Below are 15,913 nucleotides of genomic sequence, written 5' to 3' on the forward strand. Positions count from 1 at the left end.
TATTACAGCATGTCTCATATGTCATTTTGAAATCATTTATTCCCTCATTTCTTAAAGAAAAATAGTATTTAATCAAATTTATATGGCACGATTTATTCAGCCATTTCTCAATTGATAGACATTGCAATAACTTCCAGTTTGTTATTTCTGCTGTTGTTGTTTTGCCACTACAGAAAGCTGCTATGAAGAGTTCTGTACACAAAAGACCACAGAATGAAGCAGAACCAAAGAACAGTGGATGCCATAATAGCAATATTATAAAATGATCAATTTTGAAGACTTTTGTATACTGATGAAGAATGAAATGTGCAGAAGCAGGAGAACAATTTGTACAGTAACAACACTGTAAAAAAAAACATTTTTGAAAGCTGAAGGAACTATAAGCAATGCAATTACCATTCATGATTTCAGAGGACTGATGATAAAATATGTAATCTATTACAGAGAGCCGATGGATTTGAGGTACAGAATCACATACACATGCATACATGTATGCATGCACACAAACATATATATGTGTATATAGATGAAGAAATACACACATATATAAACATAATTTGCATGTAGACCTTAAAATTATTTTGATTGACTGTATTTTTTGCAAGAAATTTGCTTTTATTTTCTTTTTTCATTCAATGGTATAATGTAAGAAAGAGAGAAAGTAAATTTCTGACATTTTACTTTTAGTAGAGAGTTATGGGGGTCCTACAGATAAGAAGTTTTTAATATACTTTCAGATGAGGTAACTGAATTACTCTTTTTGCTTAACTGTTTTACTTTGCTACAACATACCTTGAAAATAAAGTGATAGTAATTTGAAAATATTAAGTAAAAGCTTTTTTCAAAACTCTTGAAAATGGGATATATTTACCCACATAAAGCAAAGTTCTTGGGAAGGGTGGTTCTCAATATTTTAAGAGTATAAATGGGTTCAAAGATCAAAAAGTCTGAGAAACATTAGCCTAGAAGATATAGTCTAAAATCTTTCCAGCTATAATAATAGTCTGAAGTTACCAAGAAAAATAAAGTTTCCTGATGGACACCAGACCATATCAGCCTAGATGTCTCAGGGTAGTTCTGGTTCCCTTTTGCTCTATCCCCTGCTTTCCTTGATTCTCCAGCATAACAGTATTTTTATTTCATGCAGTGCCTGCAGCAAGCCAGCTCCCTGCTTCCCCTGCTCTACCAGAAATCTCCTCTGTGACTCTGGAAGAGAGAACATTTTTACATTCTTTTTGAAAAGGGAGCCCAGCCTTGTCTAGAACCTTTCCTAGGAGACCAAGGGAGCTACCTCCTGCCTGAGGTGTCTGGCTTGAAGATTTCCCTGCTTTTATTTCAGGAAATGCTCTTCCTTCCCTTTCTCTTCTGGGAAATGCCACTATTCAGACCTGACACTAATTAAAGGATTCTTAAAAAAAAAAATAAAACCCAAAACTTAAAAAAACACTATTTGTGAACATTCAGCCACTGTCTATTCTGAGTATTTAAAATAATGCCTTCCAATAATTAAAACACAAGTGATAATGTCAGCAATTGGAGCCCTTAATTGGCTGAATATATCTAAGGCAGAATTAGGGAATTTGTTTAATCAGGACATTCCTGTGTGACTTTAATGCAGAATGACTAACATCTTCATTGGTGGGGAGGGTAAGGACCTTGACGGCCAAGAAAATAAGCAAATCAGAGACCTTACAAATGGGATAATCTGTATTCATCTACACTGACCAACATACCATAGTGCACATTAACGTAACTCTAGCCCATCCATAACCACCATCCAGGTCTGAAATATATGGAGTATAAGTCACTGCTTAACTAGTTACCTAAGAGGTATGTGGGTTTGGGGGAGGGTTGCTGGGAGAATAGGATAATTGACATTTACATTATGCTTTTCAATAACCCATTTTTTCTGAGATGTCATTTCATTTGATCTCGTATTAAATCTGAGGTAATTAATAAAAGCATCATTCTCATTTTACAAAAGAGGAAACTGAGTTTTGCAAAAGTTAAGTGATTTGCCCAAGTTCAAAAAACTGTTTATTAGTAGAACCAAGGCCAGAGCCTAGGACTTCAGACTCTGAATTTGGTGCTAATTTTACTATACCAGGCTCAGTTTCTACAAAATTTTTAATCTCTAACCAAACCCCTAGACAACTAGGCCCTAAACCCTAATAAAACCAACCAAGCTACGATCCCTAACCAAATATCTGATAAAAACATGTTGGAACCTGATCATAATTAATCCTTCTAACATATAACACTTGGTTTTCTTTTCTAGTGTTTGATTTGTTTTTTTTTTTCATTTTTCTTTTTATGCTCATAAGGTCTGAATGCTGATTTTTTGCATCTAATTAATATTCATAATACCCTGAGGATAAAGGTTGTTTCTTCCTCTTTATCTTCCTCTTCCTTTCTTCTTGCTCTGGTTCCCATACCATCTTTGTAATTGCCCTATTGTGGCCTCCCTTTGTCTTCAAAGGGATTCTGTTCATATAAGTACATGCATTAAGAAGGCAGGAAGTTGAGCTTCATGCTAATTTGTTGCCAGAATTAGGTACTAGAGCTTTAAGCAGTAATCCTTGATGGACTAAACAGGTACAGGGTTAGAAAAGTCCAAAAACACCTCTAGACTTAACCGTAATTAATGAAAGAAATTCCTGTTGGGAAATATCAGGGAGTGGCTGGAGACAACAATGACTTTAATAGATCATTTATACTACAAATATTAGCCTTGGGCTTTCCCAACTCATGAGAATATGAAACTAGTAAAAAAATAAAAGGATAAGTTATCTCTTAAGTTCTTGCCTCTAAAAAATTCGTTTTCCCCTCAATAGCATTGTCAAACAAAACTGATATGCTATCAGGCCAAACTATGCTTTCCCCTATAGACAGCAGCAGCAGCAGTGGCTGTTTCCAGAGCTCTAGGTCCAGATTGTGGGTGATGGAGCAGCTATCAGTACACATCCCATGCTCCTGGAAGCAGAGAACTACCTTGACAAAGAGTTCAAAAGTCAAGTAGTTGACTGGGAAAATGAGTAAAAACAGGAAAAAATCAGGAAAAAATATAGAATCTTACTTTGGTGACAAGGAAGACTATAACATACAACCAGAAGAAGACAACAGAGATAAAGCCCTCATGCCAAAAGCCTCCAAGAAAAAAATGAATTGATCTCAGACCATGGAAAAGCTCAAAATGTATTTAGAAAATCAAGAGGAAAAATTGGGAAGGAAAATGAGAGTGATGCAAGAAAATCATGAAAGGACGCATCAACTACCTGCTAAACGAGATGCAAAAAATTGCTGAAGAAAATAACTTAAAAAATAAACTGACTGAAATGGCAGAGGAGGTCCAACAAAACAATAAGGAGAAGAATGCCTTAAAAAATACAATTGGCCATATGGAAAAAGGAGGTCTAAAAGCTCACTGAGGAAAATAATTCCTTAAACATTAGAATGAAACAGATGGTAGCTAATGACTTTATGAAGAATCAAGAAATTATAAAACAAAATCAAAAGAATGAAAAAACAAAAGACAATGTGAAATATCTCATAGTAAAAACAGTTGACCTGAAAAATAGATCCAGGAGAGAAAATTTAAAAATTATTGAACTATCTGAAAGCCATGATCAAAAAAAGAGCCTAGACATTATTTTTCAAGAAATTTTTAAGGAAAACTGCACTGATATTCTAGAACTATAGATATAGAAAGAATCCATAGAACATCTCCTGAAAGAGATCCCAAAAGGAATACTCCTAGGAATATTGTAGCCAAATTCAAGAGTTCCCAGTTCAAGGGGAAATATTGCAAGCAGCCAGAAAGTAACAATTTGAGTACTGTGGGAAAATAATCAGGATAACACAAGTTCCAGTAGCTTCTCCATTAAGAGATTGGAGGACTTGGAAAATGATGTTGCAGAGATCAAAGAAGCTGGTATTAAAGTCAAGAATCACCTATTCAGCAAAATGGAGAATGGTACTTCAGGATTAAAAAAGAGACATTCAATGAAATAGAGGCCTTTCATGCATTCTTGATGAAAAGACCAAAGCTAAAAAGAAAATTTTACTTTCAAATACAAGATTCAAGAGAAGTTTGAAAATGTAAAAAGGAAAGAGAACTCATAAGGTACTTACTAAAGTTGAACTGTTTACAATTCTACATAGAAAGGTAATATTTGCAGTTTGAGAGTTTCTTTTAGGGTGGTTGGGGGATTAAATATAGAGACAGAGGGCACAGGGTGAGTTGAATATGAAGGGGTGATATCTAAAAAACTAAAATTAAGGGGTGAAAGAGGAATATTTGGAGGAGAAAGGGAGAAATAGAGTGGGGTGAATTATCTCTCACATAAAAGAGGCAGGAAAAGCGTTTTCAATGGAGGGAGGAAGTGAGAGGGAATGAGGGAACCACAGTCTCATCATATTTGCTGTAAGGAGGGAATAACATGCATACTCAATTTTGTATGAAACTATGTGTTATATTATTTATTTTCAGAGTTCTACAATCACTTCCACATAACTTAGATTTTTCCCCCTCCTTAACTCCTCCTTCCCCTTCCCTCCAAGAGTTGGCATGCAATTTTATATAGGTTCTACACATATATTCCTATTAAATATATTTTCATCTTAGTTATGTTCCATACAAGAATTAAAATGAAAGTGAGAAATCATAAAACAAACCAAAATGTAGTACAAAAGAAAAGGATTTGTTACATTCTATGATAAAATTTCATAGTTCTTTCTCTGAATGTGACTGCTGTAAATATTTTTGTACATATGGGACCATTTCCCATTTTTATGATCTCTTGGGGATATAGTCCTAGAAGTGGTATTGCTGGTCAAAGGGTAGGCACGCTTTTGTAGCCCTTTGGTCATAGCTCCAAATTGCTCTCCAGAATGGCTGGACGAGCTCACAGTTCCACCAACAATGAATTAGTGTTCCAACTCTTCCATATCCTCTCCAACATTTATCATCATCCTGTTTTGTCATGTTACCAATCTGACAGGCGTGATGTTGTATCTCAGAGTTGTTTTGATTTGCATATCCCTAATCAGTAGTGATTTAGAGCATTTTTTCATATGACTATAGATAGTTTTGATTTCTTCCTCTGAAAACTACCTGTTCATATCCTTTGACCATTTATCAGTTGTATTCTTGTACAATTGGCTCAGTTCTCTATATATTTTAGAAATGAGGCCTTTGTCACAGACACTAGTTGTAAAAATTCTTTCCCAGTTTTCTGCTTTCCTTCTGATCTTAGTTGCCTTGAGTTTGTTTGTGCAAAAACTTTTCAATTTAATGTAATCAAAATTATCCATTTTGCACTTCATAATGTTTTCTATCTCATGTTTAAGTCAAAAATTCTTCCCTTCTCCATAAATCTGATAACTATCCTATTCCTTGCTCCACTAATTCATTTATAGTATCAGTCTTTATACCTAGATCATACACCCATTTGGAATTTATTCTTATTATGTACAGTGTCAAGGACTGGTCTATGCCTAGTTTCCACTATACTGTTATCCAGTTTTCCCAGCAATTTTTGTCAAACAGTGAGTTCTTATCCCAGAAGCTGGGGTCCATGGGTTTATCAAACAGTAGATTGCTATATTCATTGACTACTGTATCTTGCGTACCTAACCTATTCCACTGATCTACCCATCTGTTTCTTAGCCAGTACCAAGTCGTTTTGATAATTGCTGCCTTATAATGCAATTTGAAATCTGGTAGGCCTCCTTCCCTAGCATTTCTTTTTATTAGTTCCCCTGATATTCTGGACTTTTTGTTCTTCCAGATGAATGTTGGCATTATTTTTTTCTAGCTCTGCAAAATAATTATCTGATAGATTGATTGGTATTGCACTGAATAAGTAAATTAATTTAGGTAGAATTGTCATTTTTATGATATTGGCTCAGCCCACCCAAGAGCCACTAATGTTTTTCCCACTTACTTACATCTGAATTTATTTGCGCAAGAAGTGTTTTCTAATTGTGTTCATATAGTCCCTGGGTTTGTTTTGGCAAGTAGACTTCCAAATATTTCATAGTGTCTACCAAAGCTTTAAACTGGATTTCTCTTTCTATTTCAGGTTGTTGGGCTTTGTTAGTAATATATAGAAATGCAAAAGATTTGTGTAGGTTTATTTTGTAACCTGCAATTTGGCCAAAGTTGTTTATCTAAGTAGTTTTAAACTTGATTCTCTGGGTTACTCTAAGTATATCATCATATCATCTGCAAAGAGTGATAACTTAGTTTTTTATTTGCCTCCTTCAATTTCTTTTTCTTCTCTTATTGCTACAGCTAACATTTCTAGCACCATACTGAATAATAGTGGTGATAATGGACATCCTTGTTTTACCTCTGACTTATTGGAAATGCATCTGGCTTATCTCCATTGCATATAATGCTTGCTGATGGTTTTAGGTGGATACTGCTTATTATTTTATGGAAAGTTCCATTTATTCCTATGTTCTCCAGTGTTTTCAATAGGAATGAGTGTTGCATTTTGACAAAAGTTTTTCTGCCTCTATTGTGACAATCATGTGACTTCTGTTAGTTTTGTTGTTGATATGATCAATAACGTTAATAGTTTTCTAAATACTGAAACATTCCTGCATTCCTGGTATAAACCCTACCTGATTATAATGTATTATTTTCTTGATTAGTTGCTGTACTCTTTTTGCTAAAATCTTGTTTAAAATTGTTGCATCTATATTCATTTCTGAAATTGGTCTATAATTTTCTTTCTGTGTTTTGACTGTTCCTGGTTTAGGTATCAAAACCATATTTGTATCACAAAAAGAATTTGGGAGTATTCTTTCTACCTCAATTTTCCCATAGTAGTATTTCCCTATATGGTATTGGAATTAACTGCTGTTTAAATGTTTGATAGAATTCACTTGAGAATCCATCTAGCCCTGGAGATTTTTTCCTAGGAAGTTCATTGATGATGTTTTCAATTTCTTTCTCTGAGATGGGGTTATTTAAGTATTCAAGTTTCTCTTCTTTTAGTCTGGGCAATTTGTATCTTTTAAAATAATCATCTATCTCATGTAGATTGTAAAATTTATGGACATACAGTTGGGCAAAGTAATTTCTTATTATTGTTTTAATTTCCTCCTCATTGGAGGTGAGTTCACCCTTTTGATTTTTGATATTTGTAATTTGGTTTTCTTCTTTCTTTTTTTAATCAAATTGACCAAATTGATCAATTTCATTGAGTTTTTCATAAAACCAACTCCTAGTTTTTTATTAGTTCAATACTTTTCTTAATTTCCATTTTATTAATCTCTCCTTTAGTTTTCAGTATTTCTAATTTGGTATTTACTTGGGAATTTTCAATTTGTTTTTTTTCAAGTTTTTTCAGTTGTATGCCCAATTTATTGATCTCCTTTATCTCTATTTTATTCATGTAGGCACTCAAAGATATAAAACCTTCCCAAGGAATTGCTTTCACACTCCCCCATAAAACTTGGTAGGTTATCTCATTATTGCCATTTTCTTGAATGAAGTTGTTGGTTGTTTCTATAATTCATTGTTTAACCCACTCATTCTTTAGGATTAGATTGTTTAGTTTCCAATGAGTTTTTGGTTTATGTTTCCATGGCTTTTGATTACATATAAGTTTTATTGCATTATTATCTGAGAAGAATGCACTGACTATCTCTGTCTTTCTGTACTGGATTGTGAGGTTTTTGTGGCCTAGTACATGGTCAGTTTTCATATGTGTGTCATGTACCACTGAGAAAAAAAAGTGTATTCCTTTCTATATTCATTCAGTTTTGTCCAGAGATCTATCATATCTACCTTATCTAAAGTTCTATTCCCCTCCTTAACTTCTTTCTTGTTTATTTTGAAGTTAGATTTATCAAGTTCAGAGAGGGGGAGGCTGAGGTCCCCTGCTAATATGGTTTTATTGTCTATTTCTTCTTGTAACTCCCTTAACTTCTCCTCTAAGAATTTGGATGCTATACCACTTGGAGCATATATGTTTAGTAATGAATTTGCTTTGTTGTCTATGGTGCCTTTTAGCAGAATATAGTTTCCTTCCTTATCTCTTTTGATTCGATCTATTTCTGCTTTTGCTTGTCTGAGATTAGGATTGCTAACCCCACTTTTTTTATGTCAGCTGAAGCACAATAAATTCTGTTCCAGCCTTTTACCTTTACCCTACGTGTATCTCCCATTTTCTTATGTGTTTCTTGTAAACAACATATTGTTGGATTATGGTCTTTGATCCATTCTACTATCCATCATTGTTTTATGGGAGAGCTCATCTCATTCACATTCACAGCTATCATTATCATTTGAGTCTTTCCCCCCATCCCCTTTCCCTTTGTTTATGCTTTTAATTCTCCCTTCTCCCTTCCCCTCCCCAATAGAGTTTTAATTTTTGACCACCTCCTCCCTCAGTCTTCCCTCAGTTCTTTCAGCCTCCCTTCTTTTTAATCCCCTTTTGTCTTACTACTTCTTCCCTCCCTTTTAGCCTCCTCTCCCTTTTTCTTTCCCCCTTACCCTCTATTGCCTATAGAGTTAGTTGTATTTCTATACTTAACTGAGTTTGTTGTGTCCTCCTTGAATCCAATCAGATGAGAGTACCTCTCCAAAAATACTCATCTCCCTCCCCTCTTTCCCTCTACTATAATATATTTTTGTGACTCTTCCTGTGATGGAATTTATTTTTTTCCTGTCTCCTCCCTTTGACATCTCCCATTACAATCTCTTCATTCCTTTCAATCATTTTTGTTTTCATCACATCATTTAATTTATAGTCACTCCCTCTATCTATGTATAGCCCTTTTACATTTCATAATAAATATACAATTCTCAAGATTAACAGGTATTATCTTCCCTTATAGGGATGTAAACAGCTTGCTCATATTGTGTAACAAGATTTTTTTTCCCATTTACCTTTTTGTGCCTCTCTTGAGACCTGCATTTGAAGACCAAATTTTCTGTTGTGTTCTGGCCTTTTCATCAGGAAGTTCTGGAAATCCCTTATTTCACTGAATGTCCATTTCCTTGTCTGAAATATTTTGCTCAACTTTGCTGGGTAATTAATCCTTGGTTGTAGTCCTAATTCCTTTGCCTTATAGAATATCATATTCCAATTCATTCGATATTTTAATGTGGAAGCTGCAAGGTCCTGGGTGATCCTGACTGTAGCTCCTTGATATTTGAATTGTTTCTTTCTGGCTTCCTGGAGTATTTTTTCCTTCACTTGACAGTTCTGATGATATTCCTTGGTGTTTTTAGTTTGGGGACCCTTTTGGGAGCTGAACTGCGAATTCTTTCAATGACTATTTTGTCCTCTGGGTCTAGGACTTCTGGGCAATTTTCCTTGATGATTTCTTGGATGACATCGTCGAGGCTCTTTTTTACATCATGGCTTTCTGGTAGCCTAATAATCCTTAGATTTTCTCTCCTGGATCTATTTTCGAGGTCAGTTGTTTTTCAAATTAGGTATTTTTCATTTTCTTCTTCCTTTCCATTCTTTAGACTCTGTTTGGCTGATTCTTGATGTCTCATAGATTCATTAGCTTCTACTTGCTTGGTCCTATTTTTTATCAAAATGTTTTCTGCAGTTAATTTTTGCATCTCCTTTTCCATCTCTCCAATTGTTCCTTTTAAGGAGTTATTTCCATCAGTTAGGTTTTGTATTTCTTTTTCCATTTGTCCAATTTTCCTTTTAAAGGAGCTGTTCTCTTCAGTGAATTCTCTTTTCATATTTTTAAAATCATTGGTCAGTTTTTCTTCTATTTCTCTAATTTGGGTTTTAAAATCCTTCCAGAGCTCTTCCAAGAAGGTTCTTTGCTCTTCTGACCAGTTCATATTCCCTTCTGAAGTTTCAGATGGGAGTACAGTCTCAATGCTGACCTCTTTGGTATTTGTGCTTTGGTTCTTGTCCCATAGAAAGATTCTATGATCTTTCCTTTTCTGCTTTGCTTTTCACTCATAATAATAATCCTTTTCCAGGCTTTTAAGGTAGAGTTCTGCATCTGTGGCAGAAGGAGCTCTGTCCCACAGTTCTTGTGCCTAAAACTTGAGACTTTTTGTGTTTTGGCCTCTGGTTCTTTCAGCTAGAAATTAAATGCTTCAGCTTACCTGGTGCTGAGCTGACTGGTGTTTGGAAGCAGAGGCCGGTTAGGTTTTTTTGGGTTTCCTTGCAGTTACCCTGGAGGTAGCATGTTAAGTGTGTAGGAAGAGTGGTCTGGACACTGGAGGCTCCTCTGCTGAGCTAGAGCATAAGCAAGTTCAGCTGTCTGCACTAGCGTCTTCTGGATTCCACTGAGTTGCTGAGGCACACCTGCAGTCCTGGTGTTGGCAGTTGCTGCCTTCACCTGCCTGGGGTTCAGGGTCCTCACCCAGTTTGTTGAGGTAGGACTGTCTAGGACAGCTCTGATCCTGCACTGGTCCCCTTTGGTCACAGCAAGAGGAACCCTTCTTAGGGATCTTTCTAGCCTCATGGGCTGAGATTCTGTTTACCCATTCTGCTGCTCCCACTGTTCCATGGCTTTTTCCTACGGAAATAAACTCTGGGCTGGTCAAGGTCAATAAGGGGAGGAAGATAGCAGTTACTGATCACTCTGCCATCTTGGCTTCCAGAACTGGAAATGGGAAACTAGAAACTCTATTTTACACTACAGAAAAGTAGGAGGGAAGAGAATACAGGGGGTGATAGAAAGGAAGGCAAATGGAAGGAGGGGGTAATTAGAAGGAAACACTTTTGAGGAGGAACAGGGTCTAAAGAGAGAATTGAATAAATGGGAACAGGATAGAATGGAGGGAAACACAGTTAATCTTTCACAACATGACTGTTATTGGAGGTATTTTGCATGACTACATATGTATAATCTATATCAAATTGCTTGCCTTCTCAACGAGGGTGGGTGGGGAGTGAGGAAGGGAGAGAATTTGAAACTCAAAGTTTTAAAAACAAATGTTAAAATTGCTTTTACATGCAACTGGGAAATAAGACATACAGATAATGAGGTATAAAAATCTATCTTGCCTTACAGGAAAATAGAGGGGAAAGGGATAAGAGAAGGGGGGAGAAGTGATAGAAAGGATGGCAGATTGGGGAAGGGGTAATCACAATGCACACTGTCTTGAGGTCATGGTTGGGGAGAGATGGAGAAAAAATTTGGAGCGCAAAATCTTGTGGAAGTGGATGACAAAAATTAAATTAATTTTAAAAAGACATCACATAAAATGAACTGTATTCATGTGGAATTAGATAAATCTGAGAACATCCCATAGGGTAATGTTGCTCAATGGATTGACCATAGAATAGCCATCTTGAATCTGAAGTTGATTTCTGTCTCCTGCTAGTCAGCCAAGGTTCTTCATTAGGCTACAGAAACATAGAATTCTAGATCTAAAAAGGATTCCTCTGATAGTCATAGAAAAAAACCATCATGATCAATTGACAGACAAAGGTAACTATTTCAGACCCTTGACTTTATCTAAAGATGCCCATAACAAGGCCTTCTTAATAACCCAAGCAATCATTTACAAAATGTAACATTCAGTTACATTTCCATTTATTGATCTCATTTTGCCAAGTCCTGTGTCCAGTGATGTGAGAGAAATAAGAGAGGTAGAATGTAAGACATAATCACTTTCCTCAATACATCAACAGTCTCAACTGAAAAGTAAGTCTACCACACATGACATAGCTTACAATACTAGCAATTCTCCAACAAACAAGCCTTATTACAAAATTTCATTTATATGTCAGTTATTTGGGACTTCAAATATTGATCAGAATAATAAGTGGGAGATAAATTCTTAGCTAGTCTTCTACTCACTTTCACCATCACTATCATCCCAAAATAATTATTTAATACATAATATAGCACAATTCCTGGCACATAAGTAGTAATTAACAAAGGTTTATTGCTTGAATGAATTATGGCATCTCCAGGACTAGCCTGAATTCTCAGTCCTGGTGAGCAGGGAACTGAGGAAGAGAATGGTGGATACCTATCACTGATCAATATGCTTCAACTCCCTATAACCAGCCAGTGCCCAGATTAGTGAAGATTTATCTTAGATTTTCTGCCACAACACCTACTTTGCCTTTTACTATGACTAGATCCAGAAAGGTTGGGTACCGTGTTCATACTCAGAGATTGATTTTGAAAGGTTTCTCATTCTGGAACCTATAATATTGTGCCCATTCTGTGCTCAATCACTGAATTGTTCCTGAAAAGGCTTGATTTCTCCATAATCACCTAGATACAAGTCCTCTGCTCACCAGGACAAGCACCTGAGATACTGGTCTCACTACCAGGATCAGATCCAGGACCAAGGCTTCAGATATAAATATGATCAGAAGCCAAGTGGATGCTTGTGATCAGATAAGTGTCATCATTTACCATCTTGGCTTGAGGCAAAGGAAAAGGTGCCAATAGTAGGTTCAGTGAGATTCCAGAGATCTTTATCACTAGGAATTTATCAGCTAGGGAAGCTGAGCCATCTTCCCTGCCTCCTCCACCCCAAACTCCCAGAGCTTCATCATTTGTAACATAATAGTACCCTAAATTACTACCTTGAGAATCTATTTGGATTTGGCCTCAAAAATAATACAATAATGTACAGATCTCCAATCCACTGAATCTTTTCCACTTTATATCAATCATATGACTTCACATCACAAGGGAAACCAAAACAGTTTACCTAAAGTAGAAAGCACGAAAGTTCATCAACAGCATTAATTCCTTTCACTAATGGTCCCACTCAAATCAGAAATTTATTCCATTGTCCAAGGAACAGAAACTTGTAAGTGTAGCCCAATACTCTGTAACCTGGCCTAGGCCTGGTTGTCAGTCTAGAGGAGCTGGAATCATTGGAATAACAACCTGACCTGTGGATGACCATAAAAGGTGATATGACTTCATATCTCCATAGCTTGTACTGTTCATTTGTACACATAGATAAAAGAATAAGAGTTGGCTACTATATTCCATCACAAAAGTGTTGTGATGTCTTCCTGGGATCTAGAAGAACAAAGGGGAAAAATGACAATATATCTCAACCCTACTCCACTGCATAGATAGAATTCCCACTGGTGTAATGTATTACAGATATTAAGTTTGGTGATTTTTTTCACTTATTTTTCTTGCTCTTTTTTTCTTTAAAAATATAGTTTTATATGAGATGTCTGTCTGGAATTGAAAGGGAGAAAGACACTGAAAGAAATATTCTCATAATGTAAAAGAAAATCAGTGAAATTTATTTTTTAAAATAAATCATACATAACAGTATAAATAAAAAACACCAAAACTTCTTCATGTCCCACATAAATTGTTACTGTTAAAATATCAACCATTTCTTTATTGTTCTCTGTTCTCTGAATTACTGTTATGAAATGGGTTGTGTGTTAGTATTGTGACTAATGGTTTGCATGTAGTGTATTCATTTGGTTATTCAATCATATTAGGGAGGTTTGGGTGCAAATAATTTCACTATTTTTTTCATCCTATAAGTTTCCAAAGGGAAAGTACAAGATTGGGGTATCTATAATCAGTAGCATCTCTATAACATCAGCAGAAGAGAGGGTGAAGTGAACCAGAGTTAAATTTCTGTCACTGCATTGAAAGCTGTCATGTTTTGTCTGTTTTAGGTTTTGGGTTTTGTCACAGGACCATAGTATCAGGCCTCATTCGGAATGATAACTTCTCTCCCTACTTGAAATGAGCTCATTGTCCTTATTTATTTTCATCCAAGGTTCAAAAATAATCAGGGGATATATCTTGACATTTCCTTATTATTTCTAAAAGTTGTACCACCTTTTTATTAATAAATCAATCACTTCCTACTCCAGTTTATTAAATAATATTTATTCATATCATTAAGCATGGAGAAACCTGTTCTTTAATAAACTTTTTTTTGTCTTTCTCTTCTCAAACTCCTCAATCTCCTAAGCTTAAATAAACATCAGCGTTATTGGCTACACTTGCATGATCAACAATGAAGAGTTAAAGACTTCTTTATAATGTATCAGCTATGGGAAAGACCATATCCAAATTCACCTTTATGCATCATTACAACTGATGACTTCTCCTCAGTTCTAAACACAGATCCCACAATCCAGTTCTCCCAGAATACCAATTACATTTTCTTCTCAAGAACTCTCTTCATGATTCTTCATGATCAGGATTAGACTCAACTCTCTTAAGAAATTAGTCATTTTATTTTTTTTTTCTCTGGTCTCTCTTTAACCATAATTCTTAATCTTTTTAGAATACTAATTAAATTTTCAGATCTCTTACAGATACCTTAAAGAATATCAGCTAAAATGTCATTTCAAGATTATATGACCTCTTAATGATACAGTAGCAATATTTACTATTTTTGTAGGAAAAGCCATTAAAATTGTTCTTCTTCTTGTTGTCCCTTTAAATGTTCTACTTCAATAACATCTAAGATGAATTTATATTCCATCACCCACTCTCTTGCCCACCCCATTCACCATCCCCTAAGTACTGGCTAACTTTAAAATTACCATGCCAATTTTTGGTCCTTTGTTTCATTCATTGTATTTGTATCTCCATCCCCTATCAACTGTAAATTCTTCTGAAACACCCCCCCTAAAGTGCCCTGCCCAAATACGCTCCTACTTCTATCTAATATCACTCTTTTGGTCAATGTCACTAATATTCACTCAGCATCTCATATTGGAAACCTTTGTGTTATCTTTGACTCTTCTCTCTCCTTTATCTCTCACCTCTAATCAGTTACCAATCAGTCTCTTCTCACCATAATCACACTTAGCTGACATACTGAAATGTACCCCCATGCCTCCCATACTATTCTCACTTCAGGATATGAAGCTTCTGACAAAGAGGGTGTCACTGGAATGAATCCTCTTTGTTGTCCGTGGAGGCACTACTATTTCAAAAGCCTTCAGCTTTGAGGGGGTTCCTTTCCATGCAGCTTTTTGTACCTTAATTAAAAGGCCCCCAAAAGCCTTCTCACATCTAAAAGAGTAACATGAAATATTAATTCCTGGCATTGGGAGTGAACGAATGCAAGCTAATAAATTCACAAATTCAATTACCACAAACTATCACATGTCTTTGTGTTTAATTGCTCCGGATTACTCTTTAGACATCATAATGAAATAAATAGAACATGTTGGTGATCCATAGTAATGGATGAATTGATTAATCGCTGACACATAGATTCTTCCACCCCTGGGCACTATTATTTATTGCCATGCAGTTCCAGAGCAAACACCTTTGAAACAGGAAGAGAGGAAAGAGGTTTGGACATTATCCCAAGTTCAGTGTGGGGTGATAGGGCTCTTTGCATATATATGGAGTATGTCACCCTTGAAGGGTAAGCTCTATGCTGTTCATTAATATATTATCAAGGTCTCTTCATAAGTGAAAGAAACACAGTCATCCTTCATGGATGAGTTATTGTATTTATTCCGGGAAGATTTATTAAAAATTAACACTGTATCATTTTACATTTTTTTAGTACCTGCCAGTCCCTAAAAATACATGGAATGATGCATATTGGTATAGGAACATTTTTTTAACTTGCTAAATATTTTAAAAATTCTACCTTCCAAAGTAAACAATCCTTCCCTCCACACTCATTCTCAATTCTGACTCCTGCACTTCCTGAGGGCCAGGTTAGAATGAGAGAATCATAGTCTGCCTAATGCAATGGCTTAGTGACATGCAGAAAACAGAGACTATTCTTAAGGTGAGAAGGAGGCTGAATTACTAACACATTCCACACATCACTTTAGCAATTAAGAAAACACGACTCCTCTCTTCCTCAGCATAGCAGAATGGCTAGGGTATTGATAGGCGCTCAGTAAAATATAGGGTTCAAATCCTCCCTCAAACATCAGCTCTGTTCAGGAGACTTCCTAAGGATGTAAAATAGTAAAACAGATAC

General features: G+C 35.7%; 1 long non-coding RNA gene across 1 annotated transcript in view; it reads right to left on the bottom strand.

Moving 5' to 3' along the window:
* Positions 1–15,913, bottom strand: part of LOC140498637 (uncharacterized) — a 36,799-nt gene that overhangs the window by 273 nt on the left and 20,613 nt on the right. The window lies entirely within an intron of this gene.

The sequence above is a fragment of the Notamacropus eugenii genome, chromosome 4 (genome assembly GCF_028372415.1).
Source record: "Notamacropus eugenii isolate mMacEug1 chromosome 4, mMacEug1.pri_v2, whole genome shotgun sequence".
NCBI lineage: Eukaryota > Metazoa > Chordata > Mammalia > Diprotodontia > Macropodidae > Notamacropus > Notamacropus eugenii.